Genomic DNA, 11,667 nt, shown 5'->3' on the forward strand with positions numbered 1-11,667 from the left:
AACGTACCTAGAATTGGCTGTTGGGTTGACAAACCTAGGCACATCCTCAAAATTTAGGTCATCCTCATTCTCTATGGGCAGGGGTGGTTGACGTTTCTTATCTTTTCCTGTGTTAGGGCGTTTTCTACTAGTAGACATTATGACTCAAGAACCAAAACAACCCAAAGGAATGCACACTCCACCAACAATTTATTCAAGGGCACCAAGTGCACACGTGATATCGATATTCAATTTATAAAATTACCCACTCAAAACAAGCTCAAACAAGGATCAATTCCTTCAAATTTCAAAAGCCCCAAATTGACCCCTTATAATAAGAAAATGACAAAATTCTCCAAATTAATGGAAGACCCAATGAAATTGAACATAAAAATAAGCAATTATAGTTCTCAATTTCACCAATGTCAATTCAATTTCACAAAATCACAAAGAAAAATTCAGACCCAAAATTAGGTCAAAATTTCCCAATTGCAAAATCAAGGAATCTCAATACACATGCAAATCCACCAACATGCAAAATTGTTTCAATAATATCTTAAAAATCCAGAAATAACATATATTTATCAAACACTACACAGAATTTCGGATTCAAGAGATTAGCATGAACAATTTTCTTAAGAACACAATGTAGAAATTAAAAGGAGAAAGAGGAAGGGGACTTACAATGGTAATTGATAAAAGAGAGAGAGCGAAAATGAATAGAAGAGAGTAATACTTACAAAACCTTGGAGTTGGCCTAAGATTGCCTCTTGAAAAAAAATTTGAAAGGATGAAAGAATGAGAGAAGGAGAAGAGAAGGTTTAGGAGAATGGGAAAATGAAAATGAAAAGAAAGGAAAAAAAAAAAAATCTGATGCTAATATTAGTATCATAATTTTTTTTTTTTTAAAAGAAATACGGGATCCTGCGGCCGCAGGACACCATTCCTGCGGCCGCAGGAATGACCCCCTTTCACGTGCAGCTCTGGACCTGCGGCCGTAGCATGCGCATCATGCGGTCGCAGGATTTCACCCATTTTGCCTAACTCTCTGATCTTGCGACCGCAGAAGGTGATTTCTGCGGTCGCAGGATTGCTCTATAAACCACACTTTCATCATTTTTTTTCATTTTTTTTTTGTTTTTTTCATTTTTTTTTCACGTATTTCACGATGACAAACCATAATATTTACAATAAAATAAAATAAACCAAAATAAAATAAAATTGTCTGAACTAAAATTGCTGATAAAACTTAAATGAACTTGGGGTGCCTCCCCATAGCGCTGTTGTTAACGTCATTTAGCCGGACGCTAACCTCCTCTTCAGAGAGGCTTCAAAAGAAGGATCGACTTTGCTTGATCAAAATGACCACCCAAGTAGGGCTTCAATCTCTGACCATTGACCTTGAAAGAATCACTTGAGTTGCCCTGAACTTCCACAGAACCATATGGAAAGACCCGAACAATAGTGAATGGTCCTGACCATCTTGACTTCAATTTGCCAGGAAAAAGTCTCAATCTTGAATTAAAAAGAAGTACCTTCTGCCCTGGTTGGAACTCTTTCCTGACTAAGTTCTTGTCACGCCAAGCCTTTTTTCTCTCCTTATAAATCTTGGCATTTTCATAAGCCTCATTTCTGAACTCATCAAGTTCATTCAGTTGCAACGACCTTCGTTCACTGGCTGCACTCCAATCAAAATTCAATTTTTTCATAGCCCAGAATGCCCTATGCTCCAACTCAACTGGTAAATGACACGCTTTACCAAACACCAACCTGTAAGGAGACATACTTATTGGTGTTTTGAATGCAATTCTGTAGGCCCAAATCGCGTCTTCCAACTTATTCGACCAATTTTTTCTCGAACTGTCAATGGTCTTCTCAAGGATACTTTTGATTTCTCTGTTTGAAATCTCAGCTTGCCCATTTGATTGAGGATGGTAAGGTAAAGCTTTTCGATGATATACTCCATAATGAGCCAGTAATGCATCAAGTTGTTTATTCACAAAGTGTTTCCCTTCATCACTAATAAGAGCTCGGGGAGTGCCAAATCTAGTAAAAATATGTTTATGACAAAAATTAAGCACAGTTTTACCGTCATTGGCTCTAGTTGTTGCAGCCTCCACCCATTTAGATACATAATCGACTGCCAATAGAATATATTCATTGTTGTAAGATGGCGGAAAAGGCCCCATGAAATCAATGCCCCATACATCAAACAGTTCCACTTCAAGAATTCCATGTAAAGGCATTTCATTTCTCCTCGAGATATTACTAGTTCGCTGACATCTATCACATGCCTTGACAAAAGCATTAGCATCCTTGAATAATGAAGGCCAATAGAAACCACTTTGTAATACCTTGGCTGCCATTCTGGATGCACCAAAGTGCCCACCACATTGTTGAGTGTGACAATGGTTGAGAATTGACTGCATCTCTTCTTCAGGAACACAGCGTCTGATAATTTGATCAACACAGTGCCTATAGAGAATAGGCTCCTCCCAATAGTAATGTTTCACCTCAGAAAAGAATTTCTTTAATTGTTGCTTCGACATTTCAGGAGGCACGATCTTGGCAACCAAGAAGTTCACTATGTCAGCAAACCAAGGGACAACTAATTTCTCACTTACCCCAAACAACTGCTCATCAGGAAAGTAATCATTGATTTGCACTGCTTTCTTATTGTCAGTCTCCTCCACTTCAAGTCTAGAGAGGTGATCAGCTACCACATTCTCGCTGCCCTTCTTGTCACGAATTTCCATGTCAAATTCTTGAAGTAAAAGAATCCATCTAATCAGGCGGGGCTTTGCATCTTTCTTTGAGATCAAGTATTTAATGGTAGAGTGATCAGTGTAGACAATCACTTTATTACCAATCAGATACGGTCTAAATTTATCACAAGCAAACACAATGGCTAGCAACTCTTTTTCTGTAGTAGCATAATTCAGTTGAGCATCATTTAGAGTTCGACTAGCATAATAAATAGACCTGAATACCTTGTCAATTCGCTGTCCCAAAACTGCCCCCACTGCATAGTCACTAGCATCACACATCAACTCAAAAGGCAATTCCCAATTTGGAGCTATCACAATTGGAGCAGAAATAAGCTTTTCTTTCAAGAAATTGAAAGCCTTCAAACATTCATCATTAAAATCAAAGAAAACTCCATTCATAAGCAGATTCGAGAGAGGCTTGGACACTTTAGAGAAATCTTTTATGAATCTTCGATAGAACCCAGCATGACCAAGAAAACTTCTTACACCTTTGACTGAAACTGGTGGAGGCAGCTTTTCAATGGTAGAAATTTTTGCTCTATCTACCTCAATTCCCTCACTCGAAATTTTATGGCCAAGAACAATCCCCTCTTTTACCATAAAATGGCATTTCTCCCAATTCAACACCAGATTTGCCTTCTCACAACGATTCAACACGTTTTCCAGGTTACCCAAACAGAGATCAAATGATGAGCCAAAAACAGAGAAATCATCCATGAATATCTCAATACACCTTTCTACCATATCTAAAAATATAGCCATCATGCACCGTTGAAATGTTGCAGGGGTATTACATAGTCCAAATGGCATTCTCCTGAAAGCAAATGTGCCATAAGGACATGTAAAAGTTGTTTTCTCTTGATCCTCTGGTGCAATAGCGATCTGATGATACCCTGAATACCCATCCAAGAAACAGTAGTAGCTATGGCCTGCCAGTCTATCAAGCATTTGATCAAGGAAAGGCAAAGGAAAATGGTCCTTCCTTGTTTCCTTGTTGAGCTTGCGGTAACCTATACAAATCTGCCACCCCGTTACAATTCTTGTTGGAATGAGTTCATTGTTTTCATTTTTTACCATTGTCATACCACCCTTTTTAGGTACCACTTGCACAGGGCTCACCCATGCGCTATCATAAATTGGGTAAATCACCCCAACGTCCAACCATTTAAGAATTTTCTCAAGTACGACTTCCTTCATGGCTGGATTGAGTCTTCTCTGGGCCTCTATGGATGGCTTGCTATTCTCCTCCAATCAGATTTTATGCATTACTGTCGATGGGCTTATTCCTCTAATATCCGCCAAGGTCCACCAAATGGCCAATTTATGCTCCCTTAAAACCCTCAACAATTTCTCCAATTCTATCTTTGACAAGTCAGCTGACACAATGACAGGTAAAGTTTCATTCTCCCCCAAATATGCATAACGCAAATGATCTGGAAGAACCTTCAATTCTAGCTGCGGTGGCTGCTGAATGGATGTTAGCAAGTTATCAGGCACATCTGCTAATTCTCGAAACTTCTTCCAGTATGGCAGGAAGGAATTGATCCAGTTTACACAATCTTTTATCTCAGCATCATCATCATCGACCTCATCACCCAATAATACTGCCTCTAAGGCATCACTATTCATCCTTCTCTTCGAGACTGCCTTCTCTATCACATCCACACTATAGCAACTGTCACTAGCCACCGGATACTTCATGACCTTGAAGACATTAAAGACCACCTCATCTCCTTGAACTCTAAGCTTAAGCTCTCCCTTTTGAACATCAATAAGAGCTTGACCTGTGGCTAGAAATGGTCTGTCGAGAATAATAGGTACATCTGTATCCTCCTCCATGTCCAAATCGATAAAGTCAGCTGGAAATATAAACTTATCCACTTTCACAAGAACATCTTCAATAATACCCCGTGGATGTGTCACTTATCGGTCTGCTAGTTGTAGAGTGACAGTTGTTGGTTTTGCCTCCCCCAAACCAAGTCTTCTAAACACAGATAAGGGCATCAGATTAATACTCGCCCCCAGATCACATAAAGCGTGTTTGCATTCAAATTTTCCAATGGTGCAAGGTATGGTGAAGCTCCCTCGATCTCTCAGCTTTTGGGGTAACTTCCTTTGTAATATCACGCTGCACTCTTCAGTGAGTGCTACAGTCTCATAGTCTTCCATCTTCCTTTTCTTGGACAGAATCTCCTTCATGAATTTCACATAGCTAGGCATTTGCTCCAAGGCCTCAGCGAAAGGAATATTTATATGCAGCTTTTTAAACACCTCTAAAAACTTAGAAAACTGTTTATCTAGTGTAGTCTTTCTAAGCCTCTGAGGGTATGGAACTCGAACTGGCTGCTCATTAACAACTGGCGGACTCTTTTCTGAAAGCTGGTGGTCTTCAGTAACCTCTGCTGGATCAGACTGTTCACCCATTTCTCCATTCTGAACCACTACCTGTGGAGATCTAGGCTGATCAATTTGCTTCCCACTCCTCAGAGTAATTGCCTGAACTTGCTCCTTAGGGTTGACTTCAGTATTACTGGGCAAATTTCCCTGCGGTCTGTTATTGAGCATATTAGCCAACTGCCCAACTTGTGTTTCCAGGTTTCTGATAGAAGATCTAGTCACTGTCATAAACTGAGTTTGAGTGTTGGTGAGGGTCAATAATGCAGCTTGCAATTCATTAGGCCTTTCAGGTGGAGCTTGATTCATTGATTTTTGAGGCCTAGGCTGTTGTGATGAAGAGGCTTGATGCATTGGTGGCTGAGGCATATTATTCTGAAATTGGCCCTGAAACTGAGGTTGCTGGCCCTGATTATTCTTCCAAGAAAAATTAGGATGATTTCGCCACCCAGGATTATAAGTATTGGAGAATGGATTATTGAATGGCTTTTGAAAGTTTCCCACCGCTTGAACCTGAGCGTGATCCATCGGAGTGTTATTATTCATACTGATAGGGCACTGATCGATAGAGTGAGAACCACCACAAATTTCACACCTAACTGCCATTTGAACCGCATTAGCAGATACAGTGCTCTGTTGTAACTGTTTTGTCAAGGAGGCTACTTGTGCTGTTAGAGCAGTGATTGCATCCAGCTCATGCACCCCAGCTACCTTTCTGACCCCCGATGATCTTTCCTTAGACCACTGATGGTTATTTGTGGCCATGTCCTCCAGCAGTTCATAGGCACCAGTTGCACTCTTGCTCATAAAAGTACCACCCACTGCAGCATCAATAATGGTTCTGGTAGTAGGACATAAACCATTATAAAAATTCTGTACTAACATCCACTGTTCAATGCCATGATGAGGACATCTTCTCAAAAGTTCTTTGAACCGTTCCCAAGCTTCATACAATGATTCTCCATCATTCTGGCAAAAATTATTGATTTCTCCCCTCAATTTAGCAGCTTTGGAAGGAGGGAAGAATTTTGACAAAAACTTCTGAGCCAGATCCTGCCAGGTAAATATAGAGTTCGGTTGCAAAGAATTCAGCCAACTTTTAGCTCTATCCCTCAGAGAAAATGGGAAAAGCCTAAGTTTAATAGCGTCATCACTCACCCCATTGTATCTGAAAGTTCCACACAGCTCCAGAAAATTAGACAAATGGGTGTGAGGGTCTTCAGAAGGCAACCCATTAAATTGAACAGAGGATTGCACCATTTGTAGAATAGCTGGCTTGATCTCAAAGTTGTTAGCCTCTACACCTGGTGGGCGTATACTGTTTTGTACTCTTGTCAGAGTGGGTAGTACATAGTCTCTCATGCTTCTCTCAGCATTGTTCTAAGCCTGACCCCCTTGTGCAATTCCAGGAATTAAAACATTCCTGCCATCCCCATCATTCTGTGCCATCTTCACAGATTTCTAGGCCTCCCTCTTGTTCTTTCTGTTTTGCTTGCAAGACTTTTCAATCTCAGGATTCAAAGGAACAAGATTGTCTGCTCCTCTTCTGCTACGCATATAACACAGTTCACTTGAGATAGACAAATTAGGCAACTAAACAGATTAGAAACAAGAGAAATTAGAATCAAATTAGAATAAAAATTAATCAGACTGATATTGATAATTATTTTCAGTCCCCGGCAACGGCGCCAAAAACTTGTTGCGAAATTTTAGCTATGCAAGTGCACACAGTCGCAATTTGTAATAATATGGTAAAAACCAAGTATCGTCCTCAAGGACTGATTTATCAATTACCAATCAATCAATTTTTTTTAATTCTATTTGATTAAACAATTTCAGAGTTTTCAAACAAAAAGGAAAACTAACGAAGTACAATGAAAATTTTAACGAAATAACAGAGAGAATGAAATTAGGACAATTATGATCCTCTATTTTCCACCCTTTTACTTCCTAATGCAAGAATTATATCCCCTTCTCTCTATTCAAGAACAAGTTGCAAAAACAATTCATAATCTGGTTAAGATTTACAAATTCAATCTAAATGACAACTTCCTATATTTCTATGGCAAAGTTGAATCATGAAGAAGGCATTAAGCACGCAACTCAGAAAAATAAGCAAACAACTTAGATACTTTCGTTCTAAATTGAGTTTGCATCCAAACAATCAAAGCATATCAAATTTCACTTTTCAGATTTCAATTTGATTCATGTAATAACAATTAGAGGTGATCAATCAATAATTGCACAAGTAACACAGATTGTAAGGAATTGAAAGAGGTGAAGAAGAACATGAATTCTGCATTAATCCATAAAAAGGGTTTCCAAAAGATTCACATAATAGCCCTAAAGGAGAAATTAGCCCATAATATTCATTCTAGCAATCATAAAATTCAATTACAAACATGAAAATATTAAAGATAGATGATGAAAACTCAAGAATGTATCCTCCAATGGTGTTCTCCACTCTCAGCCGTCGTCTTCCTCCGTTCAGAACTCCAAAAAATCCTTCACTCCCTCTAATTAGTTGTCATTTAACCTAATTAGTGTTTTGTTAAGCTTGAAATGACTAAAAACCCCTTAATTAAAAATCTGTGTTTTTCTCTTTTTCAGGCATATCCTGTGGTCGCAGGAATGCTCTAGAATGCAAAACTCCTCTGAAGCTGCGATCGCAAGACACACTTCCTGCGGTTGCAGGAAGTGCTCCGAAACACAATTTCCACCACTTTTTGTCATTTTTTCTATGTTTCCACCATGTTTCCACACCTAAATCACCTAAGTCCTTCGACACCTGAAAACATACCAAAACAAACGTAAAATAGAACAAAACAAAACAAACACCTAATACTTTACCTAAAAAACACATAGATAAATGAGTCTAAAACTCACTTATCAGTTATTCCACTCCATATAATGTAAGTATTCTTATCATTATTTCTCTTTGAATTCAATTTTAGAAACATGTTCTATGCTGTTTCATATTAACTTGTTTAATATTAGATTTACATGAAAATAAATAAAGATCATGTATAAGTTTCCTAACAAGGAGATCCTATCCCGCAGTGTTAGTGGAGAATCACAAATTTGGTATTTGGTATCTATTAAGAGTGGTAACTACTAGTAATTTGAGGTCAGTGTTGTTACTGAAATAATAAGTAAAAGGTGACATTTTTGTAAAAAGATGAAAGGACCTAGATACCCTTAAGGGTTAGCCTAGAACTAAGTTAGAGGGAGGGGTAGAGTTTTCTTTGGGCATACATTAAACAACCCTTGGCTAAAGGAAAGCAATACATGTACAAACACTTCCCCACTCACACTCACATAGTTCCTAAGAACTATAGAAGGAGAAAAGCCAAGAACAAGCTTGAGGATTTTGGTGGTTTGAGAAATTGGGGGTAGATTCAAGCTATGGGAGTGGATTAACAACTACCAAGTCTTAGAAATTTCGAAATCTAAGAAGAGGTAAGAATTTCATTTTTCTAGTTTAAGGTCTTTTACTTGTTCTTGGGAGTTTTGAGTTTGATCTTTGAAAAATGGATTTTTGGGATGATGTTTGAGGAACACTAGCTTGGGAATCTAAGAGTGGAAGTTTGGAGTGGAATTTGAGGCAACCTAGGGTTGAATTCCTCTCTAAAGGTAAGGATTCCTTTGAATTTTTAAAAGATTTTCAGGTGTGGTTTAAGTTTTTTAGGAATTTTAAACCATTGGGTGATTTAGAGTTTGGATGAGAGTTTGGGTATGTTTGTGATACATATGTGTTGTTTATTTTGAGTTTTGTGTCCAATTGGAACTTGGGCACTTGGGGATGGTTTGGGAAAGTTTTGTTTCAAGGAAAAATGGTGGAAAAACCAAGTTTTCTAGGTTCGCGTAGGAGCGCTGCGACGCTGTTCTTCCGAGCCGTGGCGCTTGTATGGCTGTGTCGCGGCGCTAGGCCATTTTCAGGGCCCTGTTGTATTTTTAGGGCATAGGCCCAAGGGCTCGGGAGACGATTTCACCACCCCATGTGGGGAAATTGGAGGTGCCGAGAGCACATGATTGGTTCCGGGGTTCAATTATAAAATCGAATAGTAATGAGAATGTTGTTTATGGGTATTGACTAGGTAGCTGCTAGGGCTTGGGAACGGCAAAGTCCGGAGAAGACAAAGGTCGGGATCAACGTTAAGCACGCTGAGTGCAGGCCACTAGGGTGAGACCCTTCAAGGGTGTTGCATCCACCCGCTCGGTGAAGACCTCGAACCCAGGGCCTGGTAAAGCGCTTGGGTCAGCGTAGGTCTCTATGTGTTTAGTCTTTTGACTGTTTTGTTATATACTGTTGAATTGATATGTGATATGTTATATGTTGAGTTTTCTTAATGGGATTTGGCTTACGGGTGCTCTATGGTGCAGGTAAGGGCAAAGGAAAGGTCCACCAACCATGAGTACAGAGAGCGTGGAGTGGCGTGTACATGTTCGGCCAACCTGGCTGCCATGGCCAGGGTTATTTTGGGAAATATATTGTAATGATTTGCTTTTGTCGCTTAGGTTGGCCATATTTATATTTTGAGTTGTAATACATTTTCTAAACAATGTTTTGGGATCCTAAATGTATATCTATTTATGATTTCAATGAATGCCCAAATATTTATAATTTATGTCATTAAACAAGTTTTATTTCAATTTAGTCACACTTTTAACCTAAAAGCCTCGACTAACGAGCTAATGGCATATTTTTAAATCACATGGTAACGACTATACGGTAGTAGGGCATTACAATTTGGTATTAGAGCGTGACAAGGTTTATGGTTCCTAGAGATCGACCGAACATGTACACTCGCTGCCAGTGACAAGCTCGGCTCATGGTTGGTTGGTATTTAATGAATTATATGTTTAATTGTTTATTTAGGTTGCCCTGATTGCTTAGATGTATAGATATAGCATGAAATTGTGTTGATATATGCATGATGCTAGGGCATGGCTCCCTTGACTGTTACATGCTATGTGTGATATGTGGATTGTGGCTGATTGATGAGATTGGGAGGTGGTTTTGGATGTTGCTATCATGCCTGATGTGTGGCGTCATTGGTTGTAAGCATATTGTAATAATGCCTCGGCGATCAATCAGAATCTGCAGCAATAGGGCCGAAGATGACAACGAGGGTCAGGAACCTCCACCTTCCCAATCGAATTGGCAATAGATGCATGATGAAATGGAAGCCAGATTGCAACGAACGAAAGCTGAGCTCTGAGAGTTGAGGCAGCAGGCCCTTCCTTGGGGTATTGGGTTACAGGTTCCACAAGCTGTGGCACCAGTGCTAGCCCAACCTGTGATAAAAAACATGTGGGAACCCTTGTATGAGAGGTTTAGGAAGCAACATCCTCCCACCTTTGAGGATGGCCCAGACCGACTGCGGACAGAGTAGTGGATGAACATGATTTATTCCGTTTTGGATTTTATGAGGGTGGAAGGGAATGAGAGAGTGGCCTGTGCCAGTTATATATTAAGAGAATACGCTCGCATTTGGTGGGATGTTGTGTCCAAAAGGAGCAAAGTGGTGGTTATGACCTGGGAAGAATTCAGACACATCTTTAACGAGAAATATTATAGTGTTGCAGTCTGAGATGCAAAGGTGGACGAGTTTGTTAATCTGACCCAGAACCAGATGACGGTTACAGAGTATGCTTTGAAGTTTGACCAAATAGCGAAGTTTGCACCGGACTTGGTGCCTACTAATATGGCACGGAGGGATCGATTTATGTGGGGATTGAACATTATGATCGCCTGTGATGTCAAGATAACTCTGGATCCAGGAACTACCACCTATGCAAAGGTAGTGGAGAAGGCCCTTACTGTTGAGGGGGCTGAGGATCAGATATGGAGAGAGGGCGCCGCTAGGCGCGACACTCAGAGGACGGTGCCCCTTTTACTGGATCTAGCTGGGGTAGTGGCCTCAGTGAGCAGAAGAGAAAGGCCCCAGACTCTTTTGTTCCACCTGGCTCAGATAGGAGGGCACAAGGTGCTTCTAGTGACCATCAGGGCAGGGGAGACAACTGGAGGAGTTTCCTAGTGTGTCCTTGGTGCAGGCGACGACATCAGGGAGAGTGCAGAATCATAGACTACTTTGCTTGTGGGAGTATCAATCATCTAAGGAAGGACTGCCCACAAGTCATGAAAGAAGAACTAAAGTAGAGCGAAAAACTCACTCCATCCAAAGTATTTACGTTGATCCAGACTGAGGCTGAGGCTAGCCCCTCGGTCGTGACAGGTCAGATTTCTAGTGCCAGTTCTTCATTTACTGCATTGATTGACTCAAGGGCTACTCATTCATCTGTGATTATGTAGACCTAGTGATTTGTATAATAGGGGATTCAGGACTTTGTTTCCGACTGGGGAACTAGTAGTCTCTAGGAGATGGGTTAGAGCACTACCAGTAGAGATAGATAGTAGGGAGTTATTTGTGGATTTGATTGAGCTAGCAATGGACGACTTTGATATGATCCTAGAGATGGATTGGTTATCAAAGTATGGGGTGACGATTGACTGCAAGCGCAT

At 40.1% G+C, this 11,667-nt stretch overlaps 1 non-coding gene across 1 annotated transcript; it reads left to right on the forward strand.

The window, feature by feature from the left end:
• Nucleotides 1-6,036: 6,036 nt before the first annotated feature.
• On the forward strand, nucleotides 6,037-6,143 carry LOC133813481 (small nucleolar RNA R71). The gene has a single exon (XR_009884490.1). It is a non-coding gene; the product is annotated as a small nucleolar RNA R71 (small nucleolar RNA).
• Nucleotides 6,144-11,667: the final 5,524 nt, after the last annotated feature.

The sequence above is a fragment of the Humulus lupulus genome, chromosome 1 (genome assembly GCF_963169125.1).
Source record: "Humulus lupulus chromosome 1, drHumLupu1.1, whole genome shotgun sequence".
Taxonomy (NCBI): domain Eukaryota; kingdom Viridiplantae; phylum Streptophyta; class Magnoliopsida; order Rosales; family Cannabaceae; genus Humulus; species Humulus lupulus.